The sequence below is a fragment of the Cryptotermes secundus genome, unplaced genomic scaffold, assembly GCF_002891405.2.
Source record: "Cryptotermes secundus unplaced genomic scaffold, Csec_1.0 scaffold345, whole genome shotgun sequence".
In the NCBI taxonomy this organism is placed as follows: Eukaryota; Metazoa; Arthropoda; class Insecta; order Blattodea; family Kalotermitidae; genus Cryptotermes; species Cryptotermes secundus.
This window is the reverse complement of record NW_019723306.1, coordinates 206,059-226,421: the sequence shown is the minus strand read 5'-3', so window position 1 is coordinate 226,421 and position 20,363 is coordinate 206,059. Positions and strand designations below refer to the sequence as shown.

The following is a 20,363-nucleotide window of genomic DNA, read 5'->3' as shown; positions in this document are numbered from 1 at the left end:
TGCCTCGTTGGGTTCCGGGGTGTATTGGCCCGCCCATTCTGACGTGATTTTGGGTCGGTGTGGCCCACTCATTGACTGTTTATCGAAAAGGGGTTGGCTCTTTCAGGTCTACCGCCTTCTCCGACTCAGCGTCTTCCTCCTGCCATAGTTTTTATGACCTACTTCATATAGCTTCTTCCTCAATGTCAGCGCTATTACCTGTCGTGCTAGCATTCTGATTACTAAGCTATAGCCTGTTACACTTCTTTGCAAACCCAAGCTTCCTGGTACGTTTCATCATTTCTGTTTCTTAATCTTAAAGTCTAGATACACTTATTCCTAATTACCCCCCCAAAACATATCTACTTCTACATAACCCTTGCGCCATTACAGATAGGATGTCAACTTAGGTAGCTCAGTCGGTATAGCGACTGGCTACGTTGTGAACCAGTGAGAGGTCGGAGTTCGAGTCCCGGTACAGTAAAGAATTTTTTCCACGTTGTCTAGACTGGCTCTGGGGCCCATCCAGTCTCCTATCCAATGTATACCGGGGGCTTTTTCTCCAGGGGTGAAGTGGACGAGGCGTGAAGCTAACCACTCACCTCCAACTAATACTACTCGATTCGGAGGCTGACTATCCAGACTGAAGTTGTTTTCCTCAGTCCCTCCAGGAATATACGAGGGTAATGAAGTATGACTTCGAAGAATGCCGTCTTGTTCAATGTGGCACCGTGTAGATCTTGTGTGAACAGACGTATCGGAGGAACGTATCTCCTCCATCTTCATGGTATAAAAATCCGCGGGCGGGAAACCAGCGTGAAAAGATGGTTGCAGAACCTCACTTAAGTTCTAAACGGCGCCAAGTCCCAGAAGACGGAATTTGCCATAGTCACCGCCGTGAAAACCTCAAATCTTACAAAGTATGAATTCCTTTGTAAACTTTCTGAGAGTACGGGAAGGTTCTATTAGAACGAGCGGTTGATGGTTTGCTGCCCACAGAGTGCGATGCACGCTAGCGAGATTTAGTCGCGTTAAGAAGGGATCCATCTTGAGATATAGCACGGCCCCGTGTCCGATCTTGTTGTCAAGGCGACGGCAAATGGTGCCCTCTAGTGAATGGAGCGGAAAACAAACTGAATGCTGAACATTTCCTTCCGTGCCATTTCCCTGATATGACTGCCGCTGCTACAGTTTCCTCTCCCATCTCTCTCCGTCGTCTTCCCCGCACTCCACCTCTCTCCCATTATCATAATATCTCCCCCTAATTCAGCATAGAACCTCAGATATTACAAATGATACGGAATGAATGTTAAAACAGTTATTATTGCCCTGTCGTGTATCACGTAACACAAGATGCTCATGCAGCAAGACACGGTAATAGAGCTAAATGCAGACTGATTGCTGTTCCATCATCTTTATATTGTGACAGTTTAGCTTGCTTGTCCAGCTACGGCCATCTCTTTATATTGTGACAGTTTAGCTTGTTTGTCCAGCTACTGCCATCTCTTTATATTGTGACAGTTTAGCCTGCTTGTCCAGCTACGGCCATCTGTTTATATTGTGACAGTTTAGCATGCTTGTCCAGCTACTGCCATCTGTTTATATTGTGACAGTTTAGCCTGCTTGTCCAGCTACTGCCATCTGTTTATATTGTGACAGTTTAGCCTGCTTGTCCAGCTACGGCCATCTGTTTATATTGTGACAGTTTAGCCTGCTTGTCCAGCTACTGCCATCTGTTTATATTGTGACAGTTTAGCCTGCTTGTCAAGCTACGGCCATCTGTTTATATTGTGACAGTTTAGCCTGCTTGTCCAGCTACTGCCATCTGTTTATATTGTGACAGTTTAACCTGCTTGTCAAGCTACGGCCATCTCTTTAACGGAGAATGAAGAGATATTTTTACTACTACTAAAGGGTAGAGTTGGCCGGTCACGGTAGCCGAGCGGTCTAAGGCATGCACTGTCTTAGCTCGCTCGGAAGCCAGGATCGTGGGTTCGAATCCCACTCAGGGCATGGATGTTTGTGTGCGTTTTTATGTGTTTGTCGACAGGTAGAGGCCTTGCGACGAGTTGATCACCCGCCCAAGGAGTCCTACCGAATGTGTAAGATCTAGAAAAACCGAAGTGAACGGAGTTCATGGAGGTAGGCCTAGGTCCATTGGGGCTGTAGTGCCAAAGGGGGAAAAAAGGGGGTAGAGTTATCCTTGTCTTTAACTAATTAAGCAATACGCTATGAAGGCGTATGGAGGAGTGGGTGTATAGATCCACATTTTCTTGACCTCGGCACTAGTTGGAGGTTAGTGGTGAGCTTCACACACCGGTCTTTTTACCCCCGGGAAAAGAGCCCCCGGTAGCCATTGGATAGGAGGCTGGGTGGACCCCAGAGCCGGTGTGGACGACATGGAGAAGGGAGAATTCTTGACCGTACCGGGACTAGAACTCCGACCCCTCGATCGTCCAGCCCGTAGCTGGTTGCTATACCGACTGAGCTACCCCGGCTGCCCACTGCTACCACCACCACACCCATTGCACTTACGTACGTTCAGTTCCTCTTCCAACCACCGCCCTTCAGCTCGATGTGTGTCTGCTGCACATTCAGTTTTTGAATCCACACGTATCTTTAGAATCTCGGGTTTAAATGTTTAAATGTAAACAGCCTTAACTTATCTCTTTCTTTTTGCTTTGTTTGTTTTGTCGTGTGTTTGTATTGTTGCTGCTACTGTTTGTATTCGTGGTTACTCTAATTGACCACTAGCTTCTTGAGCTTACCACGTAAATACATAAAGCGTCGAATTATTGTAATTTTAAATAAGACATGAATTTACTCAGTATTATTTTCGTCTCGTCGTATTGTGGTTGGCAGTATTGCACCACTGATTGGGTATTGTCTAAATGGTAACCTTTGCCTTTATTTGCGTCTATATGTTTGTTTTGTCTCTTTGCTCATCCTTACTTTGTAAATGGCCTTTGAGCTATTGAATCAAGGAGGATGAGATTGACGGGGAATGTAGTACACATGGAAGAGGTCAGATATGCATTCAAAATTTTAATCTGAAAAACTTAAGGGATATGACCAGTTGACAAATCTATGAGTGTATGGGAAGAGGATACTATTAAAGTCGATTTTAAGTATATCGGGTGTGAGAGTGTATATCTGATTCGACTGTGACGTGGTGCGATCGTCACAGGCTGCTATATGAAGGCAATAACGAATCCTCGATGTATGCGCGTACATTTCCTACACAATTATTATACACTTTAAAATTTGTAAATGCAGCGCAGCTTCGATAATCCGAACTAATTAAAGTACTGGTGTGTTCGGGCTAGAGAATTGTTCGGATTACTGGATTTCAAATAGAATTAGATTTTTAGCAAAATTTTTATTCATAGGATTTTTAGGTACATTTTATATATATACAACCACCAGAACCCCCGGACGTTAGACTACACGGCGGGCTGGGGCAAGCGGTAACCGGGTTACATCTCCCGCTACCTAAAAGAGGCAGGTCCTCTCATGTTTCAGAATAATTCATTTCTGCTGCAAGTAAGTGAAATAATTGAATGAGATTTGTAATTATTGGAGGTGACGATATTTTTTGTTGGTGCAGTACGTTAGCTCGGATTACCGCCGTTCCAATATATAGATAATATACATCCCGTACCCGCTACTACTACTGCTGCTGCTACTACTACTATTATTGTGACACGAATGGCGCAACGGGAAGTAGGGGTCACGGGAACTCTGCGATCTCGCCAGTGACGTCACATACCCCCATTCCTTCGCAACGGTCTGTTTATATTCGATTTGTCGCTGTTGGTACTCAACAATTTCCATTGTAGCCGTTGCGTGGCGATGGACATAAAGTAACACGTCTATATCTCTATCTATGGCTCAACAGACCTTTTGTTGGACTTTGGCCACTTTCCCAGCTTCTTAATCCTATACACAGATGGAAGGACTCCTTGGTCTGGGGATAAGCCCGTTTCAAGGCCGCTACCTACACACAAAGCAACACAAACATAGAATAAACTCACACAGACATCCATGTCTTGAGTGGGATTCGAGCCGACGATCCCAGAGTTTGAGCAGGCGAAGCCAGTTCATGCCTTAGATCGGACGGCCACTGTGATCGGTACTACTACCGAAAATTCGTTCAGTTTTTATTTATTTACGTCCTGAGCTCAACAGCCAATGGCCGATTACAGAGTCTGCACGAATACAAACAACAGCAGTAAGACAGCACATGGNGTTTTTTCATTCCCGTACACGCCCTCTTGTGAACCGCGTCTGTCAGCTGGCGGGTCGCTATTTTTAGCCAGCTACAGACAGAGCGTTCTCGTTATCTCGACACTTAAGAGGTACCTAAGGCGGGGTGGGTTGGTGTCCGGTGCGGTTCACAACCGAGCGGCAGCCTGTGTTACGTCCGGCGGTGGCATTTTCGAAAATCAGCTTTAAGCACCAATCAATTCAAATTAAAGGGAATTTCACGAAGTTAGCTTTACATTCATACTTTAAATGTATCATGTATTATGCTGGTTTATTATTTTGTTCCGTTTATTGTCAGTAATCGTTACCTTCTATTCTTAGTTTAAAATGGTCATAACTCCGTAACCGTCCAAAATCGGACACGTTTATATGAACTTTTTTGATCACAAAGACCTAGGAAATTACCTCCTGCAGTTATGTCCTAAAGTCGTGAAACACCCTGTATATCTGTTAAAATAATTCATTTCAGTTCCTTTAAGTGCTTGCCTGCAACAGGCGAGAACTGGAACTAAACTGAAATTTAATGCTAGACAATAAAATAATACAGGTAACACGATAATGACGTAATTCAGTTGGATTAGGCAAATAAAAATGTATTCTTGACGTCCAGATGTTGTTTGCAGCCATGACGCACCATGTGGAAGGGCTAAGTCTTCTGACATTACTGAAGTTAAAAGTGGGTACACGGAGACCAACAGAATCCACAATAGAACAACAGTCAATTTTGTTCTTGCAAACGTTAATAAGGAAGTGAGCCTGAAGATTTTGTCGCCTGGAATAAAGCGTTTAAGAATGAAAACAGTTCAACATTGATTCATAATTACAAAAGGCTCTTGGCTAAATGAATCGATTATAGCATATATTTGTAAACTTTCGCCTCTGTGGTCTAGTGGTCAGAATTCCTGGCTACAGATCTAGAGGTCTCGGTTTCGATTTCCTGCTTACCAGATTTTCTGTGAAGTAATGGGTCTGGAACGTGGTCCACTCGGCCTCGTGAAGATAATTAAGGAGCTACTTGAATAGAAAACTAATGGCTCCGGTCTAGAAAACCGAGATTACTGGATGTGGGAACCCGTTGCGGTGACCACCGGCACCCTCTATCCACAAAAGTTGGCACTAACTTCGCCGACAAACGGCGGTCGCTCGGTCGGTATAGTTCGCTTGCGGACTAGAGGCTAAGGAGTTTTTTATGTGTTTTCCAGCTTATTAGAATCTATGTTGTATTTTAGCGCCCTTTTGCACTGATTCATATTCAGTAATGTGTATGTACCAATATTGTCTTCAAGTACATACAATCTCATTTAATGAGATTGTATGCACATGAAGACTCTTATTAGAATCTGCTAAAGTAAGGTTATTCCGGACCACAGGTGCGTACTCATTCTTTGAATGAATTAAGGTACCATATAAAACTTTTAGACTATCCAAAGAAGAAAAATTATATGTGACGAAACGAGTTAGTCATGCCAGCTTTATTGCCTGAGAATGTAAGTAGTCAGCATGACAATGAAAATGCTGTTTGTCATTCACGTAACTTAACCCCAAGATCTTTTACACAGTCAATTCGTACGAGTTATAGAGCACCCAGAAATATTTAACCCGGTTACTGTTAGGAGATATTTCAAGGAAATAGCGGCTCCTGTGTAGAAAACCGAAATTAACTGCCGTAGGGATCCGTTGCGCTGACCACGCGACACCCTCTATCCGCTAAAGTTGGCACTAACTTCACCGAAAAGCGGCGGTCGCTCGGTCTGTATAGTTCGCTTGCGGACTAAGGCCACAGTTTTTTTTTTGTTTGGTTACTGTTAGTTTTACGTGTAAAAGAAATCATATTTATTTTGAATATATTATTTCTCATATAATTTTCAGTGCACCACATCTGTACAGAGTCTGTATCGGATTGTAGTAATCTACAATCCACAGCAGAGTTTAAGACACGAAATATTTTTAAATCATCAACAAAAAGCAAAAATGCGGAAAAATGAATTTGGCGCATAAATCATTAATAAAAATATTGAACAATGGCGGTCCCAAAGTGGAGCCTTGTGGCACTACTGACAGCATGGAAGAGGTGAAAAAGAGTTCCATATAGTGTAAATAATAATAATAATTATCATCATCATAATTTGCAGAACAACCATTTTTAGTCATAACCTTCCGTCGAAGAGTCTGCTAGACTTGTCTGTTCCGTCGTGAATTTGACTATCCGGTTGTCACTTCTTTGGATTTCGCAACAGTAATTATTTTTACAGAGCAAGGTTGTCAGCCTTGCATCCAACCTCCAACCTAGAGGGCCAGGTCCCTGTATTTATGTCCATCAGTGGCAGGGTGTCCCAGTTATACCCCCAGGCACCTGGTTCCCTTTTCGTCTCCTTCTACGACTCGCAGGTCTATGATGGAGGTATTCTAACCCGCCTCCACATGGGAGGCCCACAATTTGTAATAGAGAATTGAAATAATAACAATAATAATTATGTTGTATTTTAACGTCCTGTTGCACTGATTCATATTTATAATATGTATATATTGTAACGTGTTTAGTTACTGAGGACGCCGTTCAGATTTTTAATTGGTTTATTTACAAGTAACTGCTACAATTAATTATCACAGTGTTACGGGTTTCCACACTTTACAAACCCTGCAACCCAACCTCTTCACTCTGGCACGATTCACTCCTTACAACTGAAATCGGTGACTACTAGAATTCAGCTCACTCCTTACCGCTCACTGCTGGCGGGGGGAGGGGTGTCCTGCATAGCACAACACGTCGCAATATTAATAACAGTCTTCAAGTGTATACAATCTCATTTACCACTTCTACACTACATGTTTCGGCAGTATGCTGCCATCTTCAGGTGTATTGATCCGTGAACCATTTCACTTAAATTTCTATACGTCCTTATATAATAATAAAGTTTATGTATTTAAAACTTGTTAAAACCTGTTATCTCATACGTCATGTTTTAAATTCGTGTGTATTATTGATCATCCACATGGGGGTCGTTCTTCTTATGTTACTGATGTTGTGTGTATATTGTGTCTTATGATGTGTTCTACTCTTGTGGCTGCGTGCCTTGTATCGTTGGATGTAGAAGTGGCAGATGTGATTGTATGCACTTGAAGACTGTTAATATATACACATTATAAACAATAATAATTGTAAACCCTCCCACAATGGCCATATTTCTTCCTTGTCATTATTCTTATCCTAATAATTGTATGGGATGTGGCCAGTTATTGTTAAAGTTCACACGAACTGGAGTCACCTTGTCCAGTAACCCACAGATGACCAGCGCCTGTACATGTAGGCAGTTGAGCAACTCTCACAGATTCTTTTGAAGAATCGGCTTATGTGACCAGTAACATCCTAATTAGCCCTAAAATTCCACGAAAGAAAAATGTAAAAGAGATATCCAAACACCGTGTTTCACAATGAGCTACTTTTGTTTACCTCGTTTGTATGTAGAACAGCTGGGATGGCTCGACAGCCCTGTGAGTTATGGTCGGTGGTCTGTATCTGTGTATGTTACATGTTGTTTTATGTTGACCACAAAAATGTGGTCACTGGATTGACATTCTCAATCATAGGAATCAGACAGATGACGTTACAAAAAAGGTCACAACCGCAAAATAGTGCTGCAGGTAATTCAATATAGATTACAGACTGGATACGTGGTTTTGTGTATTCATAAGGGACAGAGCTGTCTATGTCAAGATACCGTGATCGATTGATATCGATAATGAATGAACACACACAGAAGTTAAGTTTTACAAATAAGAATCAATTATAATTTCAATTTCACCAAGACAGATAATGTAGTTGTCCTATCAGGATAGACAGCCAGACGTTTTGACATGAAATGTCTATGACTCATGTTTGGTATTGAGGAAACCGACCCTCTCTCGTTTGCTTGCTACCGTAATGTGAGCCCAGCTGTTCCTTCGGTGTGGTACCTAATGATTGGCACCATTCAGGGTAAATGTTAGCAATCATCGGACCGCAGGTCGCATGCCTCAAATAGTGAAACATGATTCACAAGTTTCAGTTACGAGACAGGCGTGATTTAGGAAAATATCGGAGAAGAAGATTCACGAGTAAGAAATTCATGAGGAAAGCATACAAAACATCAGTCGAAATAACCGTAACGGAAGAAAGAACTTGGTAGACGTATTCATACGTAGATCATAAGAAGTTCTTGGAAGAACGAATTTCCTGTTTTCCTTTGATACGACACGGACCGGATACAGAACGATAAACTACGTGGGGGGGAGGTAGTATACGCGCGCACGACAGCTACGTGATCTCGTAAGTCTCCGAACAAAAATTAGGGGAAATGCATAGAGGGACAGACAGATGATCTCATAAGCCTCGTTTTAGTTTTCAAAATAAGGAAAGTAGGCTAAAAATTGATCTTAAAGTAGACTGGGTTCATTTGAATCAGGATAAGACCCGGTTGCGGGCTTCAGTTTCCATAAAAAGGTGGGGAATTCATAATTATCTTAGCCTCAAAAAGCATTCTACTACATGACGCTGATCAACGCAACAGGATCATTCGGCTGGCGGTTGTTCTGCCCTGAACATCTTATATAATAGAAGCGCTTATAACAGCATCTTTATGCCGAGTTTCGTCGTTGGTCCGTTGGATCTGACATACGGCCAGAATGAAATATCAATTTACGGCTTCTTCTGTTATGCCGAAAATGCCGTCAGGCTGCGATATGTTCTAGCTTCTTGTGATTTCTGAACATTAAAGCTCACGATTCAGAATGAAATTCTGTTTTACCTGGCCAGGGTCACAGGATGTCGCCACAGAGGGAGAGTGATGTCGGCTGTCTGTACGACGATTTAATGACGCACGTGTCAATTGCCACGCGCAGCTTCAAAATGCCCGTCTGTGACCCTGCAATTTTCTGTGTTGTGCGGTTACTGATCTGTCAGCCCTTCGAAAGGAATTGAACTGTAGAGGAATGCTTCAACGTACTGGATAACGAATTGGGAAAAAATGTAGGCCCGCTGGAACGTAATTCCTGTGGAGGAACTTGACTAAAACACGAGATCCTCAGTTAACGTTTCCGGCGGCCGAAACCTCCACAGCCAGTGCCCCAGTCATCCGCAAGTTTCCGTTAATAATATTTTTTTATTGCTAGTGGGGTGGGACTAAGTCCCTTGTACTGCGGCCACTTCTGGTCTATTGTACCAGTCCCAGATGAAAGGTGAGGGTGATTGTGGAGCAATTGGTGGAATGAAGATTGGCAGGGGAAACCGAAATCCTCGGAGGAAACCTGCCCCAGCGCCACTATGTCCACCACAAATCCCACTTGACCCGACCCGGGATCGAACCCGCTTCGCCGCGGTGGGAAGTCAGCAACTAACCGCTTGAGCTATGGCGCGACCTCGTTCCGTTAATAAGCATGGCAGATCCACTTTTGGCTATTTTAATCTGAACATACTTAACGTAGCAGTCTCAACTTATGCTGATGGATTACAATGAAAATGTATACAGAGTGTCCCAGGAGGAAAGGTCAGTATTTGTAAGATTTGAGGCTTTCACGGCGGTGACTATGAAGAAAGCAGTTTTCTGGGATTTGGCACCGTGTATATGTGGTGTTAACCGACGTTTCGGAGGAACGTATCGCCTCCATCTTCAGGGTAGAAGAAAAAATATAAGAAATCTGCAAATGAAGAGACCGTGAGAACCGGTAAAAGCAGAAAGTCTGCTTTTACCGGTTCTCACGGTTAGTTATTAGAGAGGGTGGGTTTCCCCATGCACTTAGACCTGTAGTGGTCCATTGTGTTTCCCTCTATGATTTCTACTAGCCTCTATATCCTACCGATATTGGTGCTTACCATCAGTCCCGCCCAGCCAGCGAGACCGGCTCTACTGGCTGAGAAGTATCTATAATGCTTCCCCCATCTACCGGAGGTATTAGTGACTGCTGTTGGGCGGCAAACGTCCGCAATTTTGCTCAGTGACCTCCTTTGGAGGTATGAGGTTCTTTTACGTGCCGTAAAGCTACGACACGGGACCCACGGCTTAAAGTCCCTCCCGGAGGACTTGTTCCCTGAATTTTTCCGCCCTTAAAAATTCGACAACCTCCGTCGGGTATTTGAACCCGCGTACTACGGGTCATGAGGTGGGAACGTTACCTCTAGACTACGGAGGCCGCTAAAGGTCAGTATTACTAGAGGTCAAAGTATCCGTCCGAACGGTTTCCGAGATAGAGCTATTTCACTGTACAATAGTTTGTATTTGGCACCGAGTATTGTCCATCCCTCCCGCCGTATTGCGCCACTGTCTAAAGCGTGTGAATCGGTATGAAGCGTCAGTCAGCCGTTGTGACTGTTGATATTGATATTTAGGAGTGTCGTGAAAAATGCAGCACATCTTCACAAATGCCGAATATGCTGTATGCCGTTCTCACACGAGTTGCGAACTGCACTGATGTTGATGGTGGAATTTTCAGAAGTGTATTACCTAGGTAAACTTTACCAACTTTGTCACTTCAGCAATAAATACCGGTATTAAAAACAGCATATAATATCTCTTTCTTATCAACAGTTTTGGAACTGTACAGTGAAATAGCTGTATCTGGTAAACCGTTCGGAATAGGACACGTGTACATATACAGTTTTTTGCTTAGAATGGCCGATATTATGACCTCCCAGAATATTGACCTTTCCTCCTGAGACACCTATATGTAGCTCAGCTGGTATATCAACGGGCTAGGCGCTGTAAGGCCGGGATTTCTGACAGGTGCAACAGATCTTTTCCTTCTCTACAGCATCCAGACTGGCTCTGGGGGCCACCCAACCTTCTATCGAATCGGTACGGGAGCTTTCCCCAGGAGTAAAGCGGCCAGCGCGTGAAGCTGACCACTCACCTGCATATATAGTGCTCAGTTTAAGAATGGTGGAGGTACACTTCAACTCCCCAATACCTCTTCATGGCGTGATGCGCAATTAATTAAGTACAGGGACAACTTTACCTTTCTTTTACGTTGTAACTGCCCAGGTTACACGGTGTCCGGTGTAGAATGATATAAAAATAGAAATTGTAAAGTTATTCCTGAAACAGCCCGTGGAGGCCCATAGGTTTGTGAGAGCTCGAGGCTCCCACATTTTCTCTAGACAGTCGGCTCGCAGATGACGGTGAGGTAGTCAGCCTCACGCGCCGACCGCCCTTTACCCCAAGGAAGATTCATGGGACTCAGTTCTGTTAGAGACTGAGTTGACTCCAGGGACATAGCGCGTCTGGAAGGATTAGGTAAATTGAAAAATATAATGACCTCATCGAGAATCGAACCCTCGACCTGCCGGCTTGTAGCATAGTGCCTCAACCAACTACGCTACCGCATGCCCCAGTGTAAAATGATATTAGAATGTGGAAGATTCGAACGTGGCCTATTTTAAATTACTATTGAAGCACTTGTATGGACGAATTGAAGGAAACAGTATAAACCTCAAGATATTTGCAACCGTGCAGAGCCAGGATGTAGCAGGAAGAGTAAGCGTCGAACCGCGACTGATTTCCCCCACCCCTGTCTCATCAGGAAGGCGGTTTTGACAGTGTATTAAATTTCTGGTCGTAAACTGGAGCAGACACTTGCCAGAAAAGGGGAAATTGTGATTGTCGTATTGGGAAATTCGCGTTGAAAGAATTATCAACACTTCTACACGTTTCTAAGCTTCTTCCTCCCGGGTTTCTCACACGTTGCCTTGGTTACATATATTTTTTTTTATTTGGACTGTTTTTGAATCTTCTTGAGTGACTGCGGAAGACATTTTTGTTTATATTTCCGTCACGCCTTTCCGTCTCAACAAGCCAATTGTAGGGCCCCGTCCCTGGGAGCGTGTGCTGACTGCAACCAGGTTTGTATTACCTACTGACCCACAGGGAGTTCCGTAATTCAGATGTCGTTCCATGCAAGTTTGCTCTGTAACTGAACACTACGAGTAACCATAAAATGAAGGTAAAGGTATCCCTGTAACAGGCCGTGGAGGCCCATAGGGTTGTGAGACGTTGAGGCTCCCACATTTGCTAGACGATCAGCTCACAGATGGCGGTAAGATTGTCAGCCTTTCGCGCCGGTCATCCTTTATCCCCAAGAATATTCCTGCTACTCATTTCTGTTAGAGGCTGAGTCGACCCCAGGGTCATAGTGGGGCTGGAAGGATTAGGTCAATTGAAGAAAAATCCAATGACCTCATCGGGACTTGAACCCGCGACCTTCCGGCTTGTAGCATAGTGCCTCAACCAATTAATGAACATTAACACCCTCGACCAACGGATTCGCTGGGTAAGAATGTGTAAAACATAATAATAATCGTAAGGGTTTTAACTTCTGACTCATATAAGCCAAATATTTGGTAAGTATCATGTCAAACCAAAATTTGTTATTAGTGGTATGCAGTTGAAGAAAACAATAAAGCGCGAATATAATAATTGAATTGTCTTGACGGCGACACTTTAGAGAAATAACTGCACTTACAGAAAACGTTTGACCTTTAAAGCACAGTGGATGTAACCTGGTTGGCTATTCATGAACCCTATGTTTTTGTCACAGAGTGTGTTTAGGTGTTTTCATTTGATCCAGAGAATAACATGCGGTTCTTTCCTTAACAGCATTGACCGGCTGGTCTTTGTAACGGAGACTCGGTCTGTTTTCTTTGTGACAGGAACTCAAATCTTCAAATATTATTTAGAATTTCAGTCTTCAGAGGAACAGATATGTGTTCCAGTCTGCATTACTGAATGCAGACATTTATTATGTTCTATATACCTATAGGCAGTCAGATGGAAGCCATTAAAATAGAAGCATCAGCATGCTAAAAATAATACTGTAAGGTAAAGGAAAAGCTGCCGGTCACGGTAGCCGAGCGGTCTAAGGCATGTACCGCCTTCGCTTGCTTGGAAATCGGGATCGTGGGTTCGAATTCCACTCAGGGCATGGATGTTTAGTTTGTGTGCGTGCGTTTTTCTGTGTTTGTGTACAGGTAGAGGCCTTGCGACGAGCTGCTCACCCGCCCAAGGAGTCCTACCGATTGTGTAAGATCTAGAAAAACCGAAGTGAACGGAGAAGTTCATGGAGGTAGGCCTAGGCCACTGGGGCTGTAGTGCCAAGGAAAAGAAAAGCTGGCTCTGCTTAACTAATTAAGCACTACGCCATGAAAGCAATGGGGCAGTGGATGTATAGATCCACATTTCATTGACCTCGGCACTAGCTGGAGGTGAGTGGTCAGCTTCACGCCCCGGTTGTTTTACCCCCGGGGAAAGAGCCCTGAGTACCCATTGGATAGGAGATTGGGTGAACCACAGAGCCGGTCTGGACGACTTGGAGAAGAGAAAATTGTTGAGCATAATGGGACTCCAACCTTGATTCCTCGACCCTCCAGCCCGTAGCCAGTCGCTATACCGGCTGCGCTGTCTCTGCTCCTTTAGCAACCAATTCTAACAGCTCACAATGTAAATAATACTGTATCATTATTTCATGAAGCGCAGTCCATTTATAGAAGTTAATACTCAATGAGCTTTTCAGTGAATTACCCACATTTTTTTGGAATCCTACGGCTCATTATCGCATTAACATAAGCTTACAACTGGACCATATCCAGACCACATTTTACAGCATCCAATTAGATAAACTGTAGGTCTCCGAACTGTGTTTTTTTTTCTCTCTCCACGAGTAGGTATGGTTTTCTTTTTGGTTCCATGCGTGCTACATGCGCCGTTTATCTTGCACTCCTTTATTTTGTTGTTGTCATGACATTAGATTGGGGCACGCGGTAGCATAGTTGGTTGAGGCACTATGCTACAAGTTGGAAGGTCGCAGGTTCGCGTCCCAATGAGGTCATTGGATTTTTTTCAATTGACCTAATCCTTCCAGTCGCAGTATGGCCCTGGGGTCGCCTTGCCTCTAACAGAATTTAGTACCAGGAATTAATTAAATAATTTTCCTGGGGAGTAAAGCGCGGCCGGCGCGTAAGGCTGACAACCTTACCGCCATCTTTGGGCCGAATGTCTGGATAATGTGGGAGTCTCAACGTCTCACAACCCTATGGGCCTTCACGGCCTGTTACAGGGACAGCTTTACTTTTTACTTTCTTACATGACATTAGATCGTGATGTAATTTTCTTCATTCCTTTGTTACTTTCTTCCTATAAGGTCCAAGTATTCTTATTCTGTTCACATTCAGAATTCGTCATGCCACTCTTGCACTCATACACTCCCACGTTCACTTCAGCTGACTAATAAAATATGTATACATATAAGTGTGGGATTTAGGGTATGTATTCCTTGGAATGTGATTTATCTTGAAGAAAGCAGTCTTCTGGGATTTGGCACCGTGTATATGTGGTGTTAACCGACGTTTCGGAGAAACGTATCGCCTCCATCTTCAGGGTAGAAGAAAAAATATAAGAAATCTGCAAGCTAAGAGACCGTGAGAACCGGTAAAAGTAGACTTCTGTCTTTCGAATTAGGCGCACTGGCCTCTTAGCCATCAGAATTCATCTGAAACTGTGGATCTCGTAAGGGCCGCGCCATAGCTCAAGCGGTTAGTCGCTGGCTTCCCGATCCCGGGTCTGGTCAAGTTGGATTTGTGGTGGACAAAGTGGCGCTGGGGGCAGGTTTTCTCCAAGTACTTCGGTTTCCCCTGCCAGTCTTAATTTCACCAATTGCTCCACAATCACCCTCACCTATCATCTGGGGCTGGTACAATAGGCCAGAAGTGGCCGCAGTACAAGGGACTTAGTCCCATTCCACTAGCAATAAAAAAATGGATTTTGTATACAGTTGCTATGACTCCTTCGGACCTTGTCACAAGTCCGCTACCTACACAGGACAACACAAACACAGAAGAAACGCGAACATACATCCATGTCTCGAATGTGATTCGAACCTACGATCCCAGTGTTTGAGCGTGCGAAGACATTTAATGCCTCAGATGGGATGTGATTCATCGTCGTGTGTGTCAACACCTGTGAATTGCGTGCGTTGCTCTGCCATGCAAGACTGCCGTGTTCCTTCGGCAACTTCTCCGGCAGCAGTGTATAGCGGGTGTGTCTGTCTGACCCTTGCAGGCGTATTTCAGTCTTACAGCTTTCAGTAAGCACGTCGATTCAGCAGGGCGCCTTATTCTCGACAGGTAAGAAGAACGGATTGTTTTATAATACTTTTACGTTTAGACCTTCATTAAATTTGATGGCGAGGTTTATGCTACCCCTTTCTATGTTACAGCACTCGTTTATGGACAGTATCATGCGAACTTCTGAGGGCACTATGCTTCTTAGTGAATGATGCTGAAATGTTGTGGTTTTGTAATGTAAAATAATAACTTGGTGCCCTACAAACAAACAAACTCCGTGATTTTAGTCCGCAAGCGAATTATACCGACCGAGCGACCGCCGCTTGTCGGAGAAGTTAGTGCCAACTTTGGCGGATAGAGAGTGTCGCGTGGTCAGCGGAACGAATCCCCACTGCCCGTTAATCTCGCTTTTCTAGACCGGAGCCGATATTTCCATGAAATAGCTCCTCAATTGTCCTCACGAGGCTGAGTGGACTCCGTTCCAGACCCACTACTCGGAAAAATCTGGTAGCTTGGTTGAGGGGGGGGGGGTTGACTTGTTGCCCTAGTGAAATTTATATTTATCTTTACATTTAATTGTAATAGTTAATTAAACATTTTATTTAGTCGTGTGAATAATTGTGTATGCATACTTCATTGACGTATCCAGAAATGTTGTGTAATAATTTGTGTACCTTTTTTTTTTCAAATTACAACGTGGCGATAGACCGACATTATCTTCATAAGTCTGACAAATTTCGTATGGTCTCTATACTAGCGGACGTACGCACAGATGTATATTATTAAGCTATATACGTATTTCTTTAGAATTCTCATTATTATAAGTATTATATTTAAAAGACACGAAGTTCTGGGAAAAAGTGATCGCCTACTTTCCTTTGATACAGAACGGACAGCATAGAAATGATGCATCCAACAATTTTTCTGTCGTTTTAACGCTTTTTCCGGGCCGTTGTCTAGCAACTGTAGTTGCATACACATATAGACACACAGAATTAGGGGATAATTTTATGAAGTACGCCGTTGAGATGGGCTCAGGTGCCATGATGTCACGTGTTTCCTAGGTAACGCGACAATAACTCACCTGTTTTTCCGGGTTTGAGCGAATATTTATTGAACACACTCTTTTTACAGTTACAAGTACAATTATTATTACCTATAACGTCCTGTAGACGTTTCTTATTCACTATCACAATTCTTCTTGCACCGTTAATCTCGGTGAAGCGTCTGCTGAACTGTTCTCGGTGACTGCTAGAACTAAGTCACATTGCAACTGACGGTCGGTAAGTCTGTCTGTCTTGGTTTCGAACCCCAGCTGGGGCTCATGACAAGATGTTTCTTCTTATATGAAAGTTACTGTCCTGCCCATTTCGGGCGACCTCTCTGACGAGAGGTCGGGTCTGTCATTTGTCAGTATTTACATATATTTACAAATTTAATCTAACTTTCTAATTCTATGTACAATATATACAAGGGGTCTGTCAGTCCAGACTCAGTACATTCAACCCCCTTAAATAGGCCTTTTACGGACCGCTTATGGAACACCTTTCTCAACAGTTTGGTTTTCCCATTGTCATACAACACTTCGATCAATTCGTTGTAAGCGTGGAAACTCACTGTTAGAATTCCAATATTGCATTACATTCCGTTGTCTAGGAAATGTTATCCGTTGACTAGCAACGAACGCTGTATAATACGTTCTCCTTCCCATTTGAGCCGTGATGGATGTTCCATCGTCCGGCTTTTAGGCAGCACGTCACGTTATAAATACCAAGTTTCATAAAGATTAGCCCAACCATTCAGAAGTTAATAAGGGGATACACACAAACAGCTTGCTGATCGCATAAGCTTACTTTTATTTTTTAAAATAAGTATAGTAAACCAATAAAACACAGGATTAAGGACAGATGGGCAAAGAACAGGGGCTTAACATGGAACAGTTCATTCATTCATTCATTCATTCATTCATCAATGACTCTACAGCCCTTTGTTGGGCCCTGGCCTCATCTTCAGTTCTGTCATCTTTTCTACACAGTCGGTAGGACTCCTTGGACGAGTGATCAGCCCGTCGCAGGCCGCTACGTAAACACAGGACAGTACAAACACAGAATAAACGCGCACACAGACATCCATGCCAAGAGTGGGATTCGAACCTACGATCCCAGCGTTCGAGCGAGCGAAGATGATTCATGCCTTAAGGTCCGTCCACATTACTCGTGCTGGCCAGGCTTGTGCTCGTCGGGAGACTCGTCTGGCTTTCACTTGTGCTCGTAAATCTTCGTCCACACTACTTCAGTTGCTCGCCAGGCTTCGGCGCGTGAGGATCCGTATATTTACTCGTAGTGTGTATAGGCTGTAGTCGTATTTTAATTTATTGGCTATAGTTTTTAAATTAAAAATTAAAAATTTGCTTGTCTCGTGACTTGTCATTTCGTCCACATTACACTCGAGCATAGCGAGTCGCACGAGCACGAGTAATGTGGACGCGCAAGCATGCGACAGTACACATCCAAAAGTGCATTAAGATACAAAGCCAGAAGACATGACCGAAAAGATAGATTGATACGTGAGGATGGAAGAGGCAGCCCGCCTACTCCATGAAGAATTGGGAGACTGAAAGGAAAGTGGGACCCGTGACGCTGCAACAGGCTGTTCAGTGAAGGTGGGAAGAATTGGAAGGGTTTGAGAGAAGTGGGCACCGTTACCCCTTTCCAGAGCGTCTCTGCTGTAACCTTGTTTTACGACAAAGTGACAACCGGTCCCTATGGAGAGATTTGGTTTTTGTCCGTAACGGCATCCATCGGTGGGTGGGGTAAGTGACCCGCTATTTATTTTCATGTTCCTCTCAAGCGGCCCATGAATCGCCATTAAACATTCTAAACTTCTGAAACTCACTGGGTATGTAGAATTAATTTCATCAAATGGTTTTTAAATTTCCATTCCATAGTGAAATTGTTTTCCCTGTTTCGATACTGCTAACTAGTGTGCCTCTCACGGCGGTGAAGATTGTGGGTACGATACTTTGGAATGTGACACCGTGTAGTTTGGTAGCTTAAGACCCATCTACCGGACTAATCAGTATTAATTTCGGAAGGCCGTGATCTTAATGTAACAATGAAAACAGACAAATAGGAACGAATGACCTGCTTTCGTCCGATGCTACACGGACCGCACAGAAAACGGTGCTTCCAATATGGTTATTCGTTACCGCGAGAACGTGTATACCGAGGCGTTGCATAGCAATGATAAGGGGCTATCACTGAGTTAGGGGGGATACACAGATAGCAAGGTGATTTCATAAACCTTCTTTTATTTTTTCAAAAGGAGGAAAATAGGCTAAAATGTATCTTACAGGTCAAACTGCATTTGATTCTGTGTAAGGTCTCATGATGTGTTTCATCATGGCGTTGATTTACATTGGGCTTCTGTCAGAGCAGGCGATTTCTTGATAAGCTGACTAAGTATAAACTCGGCCGCGCCATCGCTCAAGCGGTTAGTCGCTGGCTTCCCACCGCGGCGGCCCGGGTTCGATCCCGGGTCTGGTCAAGTGGGATTTATGGTGGACAAAGTGGCACTGGGGCGGGTTTTCTCCGAGTACTTCAGTTTCCCCTGCCAATATTCATTCACCAAATTCCCCATCATCATAATCACCCGGGGCAGGTTACAATAGGCCATCAGTGGCCGCCGTGCCGAGTGGACCCATCTGGACTCCACCCCCCACTAAGCGAAGTGAGAAGTATAAACTCTGGCTGTGCCATACTTCAAGCGATTAGTCGCCGGCTTCCCACCGCGGCGGCACAGGGATATTTTATAGAAAAACTGTCATTGGGAGAGAACGTGCCACCACAAATCCTACTTGACCAGACGCGGGATCGAACCCGGACCGCCGCGGTGGCAAGCCAGCGACTAACCGCTTGAGCTATGGCGCGGCCCTGTCCCAGTGCTTTAATTAATTAAGCACCTCGCCATGAAGACATATGAAGGCTTGGAGGTATAGCTCCATCCTTTTGATCTGGGCACTAGATGTAGTTGAGTTGTTATCTTCACGCCTCGGCCGCTTTATCTCCGGAAAAGAACCCCCGGTGCCCATTGGATAGGAGGCTGGACGGGCCTCAGAGCCGGACTGGACGCTGTGAAGTAGAACAAAATTTCTTGCCCCTGCCTGGAACCGAATCCTTACTGTCCAGCCCGTAGCCCGTCGCTGTGCCCACTGAGTTGTCAGGGCTCTCTCTGTGTTCATTCGGTTCTCTTGTGAAGCCTATCCTCAATTTTCTTCCTCCCGTATCTCTAATCAGGCCTGATTGGATTCAGGAATATAATGCATAGAGCAATCTATATGCACCCCTGTTACATCACCACGGTTTGATTCATAAGGCTGTTCGTTTGAACGTTACGAAACTTGCCACTACGCGGCGCCATGGCTTTAAGTAACAAAAAATGGATATGATGCCATGTTTCCGTGCTTATAACCTGGATTTAGTGAGAATATCCTCCCATCCAATACGTACCCGGGGCTTTCCTCCAGGATATATGGATTACAACCTACTTCTGTCTGGTACCGAGGTTAAGAATACATGGAGCTATACCTCTACTCCCCTGTCATCTTCATGGCGCGACGTCTACGTTATAATTCAGTGCTTAGTTATATAATTTAAGATGCTGAAGTGTCCTCTGGTTTATTAAATGTATTAAGGCTGCATGTCTCAGATTAATTGCCTGTACATGTAATTGCAAGTATTATGTAAAAGTTTCCTAATCCTGTATGTACCATGGAGCTGAGCCCTTCATGAGGAGCCGCCAATTTTGTAGTTACTGAAGAATTTCCCAACATTTTATGGAGCCCGAACGTTCATTACCGTGTTCACAAGAGCCCTCCACTGGTCCATATCCTGAACCAGATAAATCTAATCCAGACCAACCCATCCTATCTCTCTAAGATCCATTTTAATATTATCCACCAACGTAAGTCTCTTTCCTTCTGGCTTTCCCACCGAAAACCTATATGCATTCCTCTTATCCCCCATTCGTGCTA

The 20,363-nt window shown here is 44.0% G+C and overlaps 1 protein-coding gene across 1 annotated transcript in view; it reads left to right on the top strand.

The window, feature by feature from the left end:
- LOC111861750 (E3 ubiquitin-protein ligase MIB1) overlaps positions 1-20,363 on the top strand; it is a 748,009-nt gene that overhangs the window by 660,011 nt on the left and 67,635 nt on the right. The window lies entirely within an intron of this gene.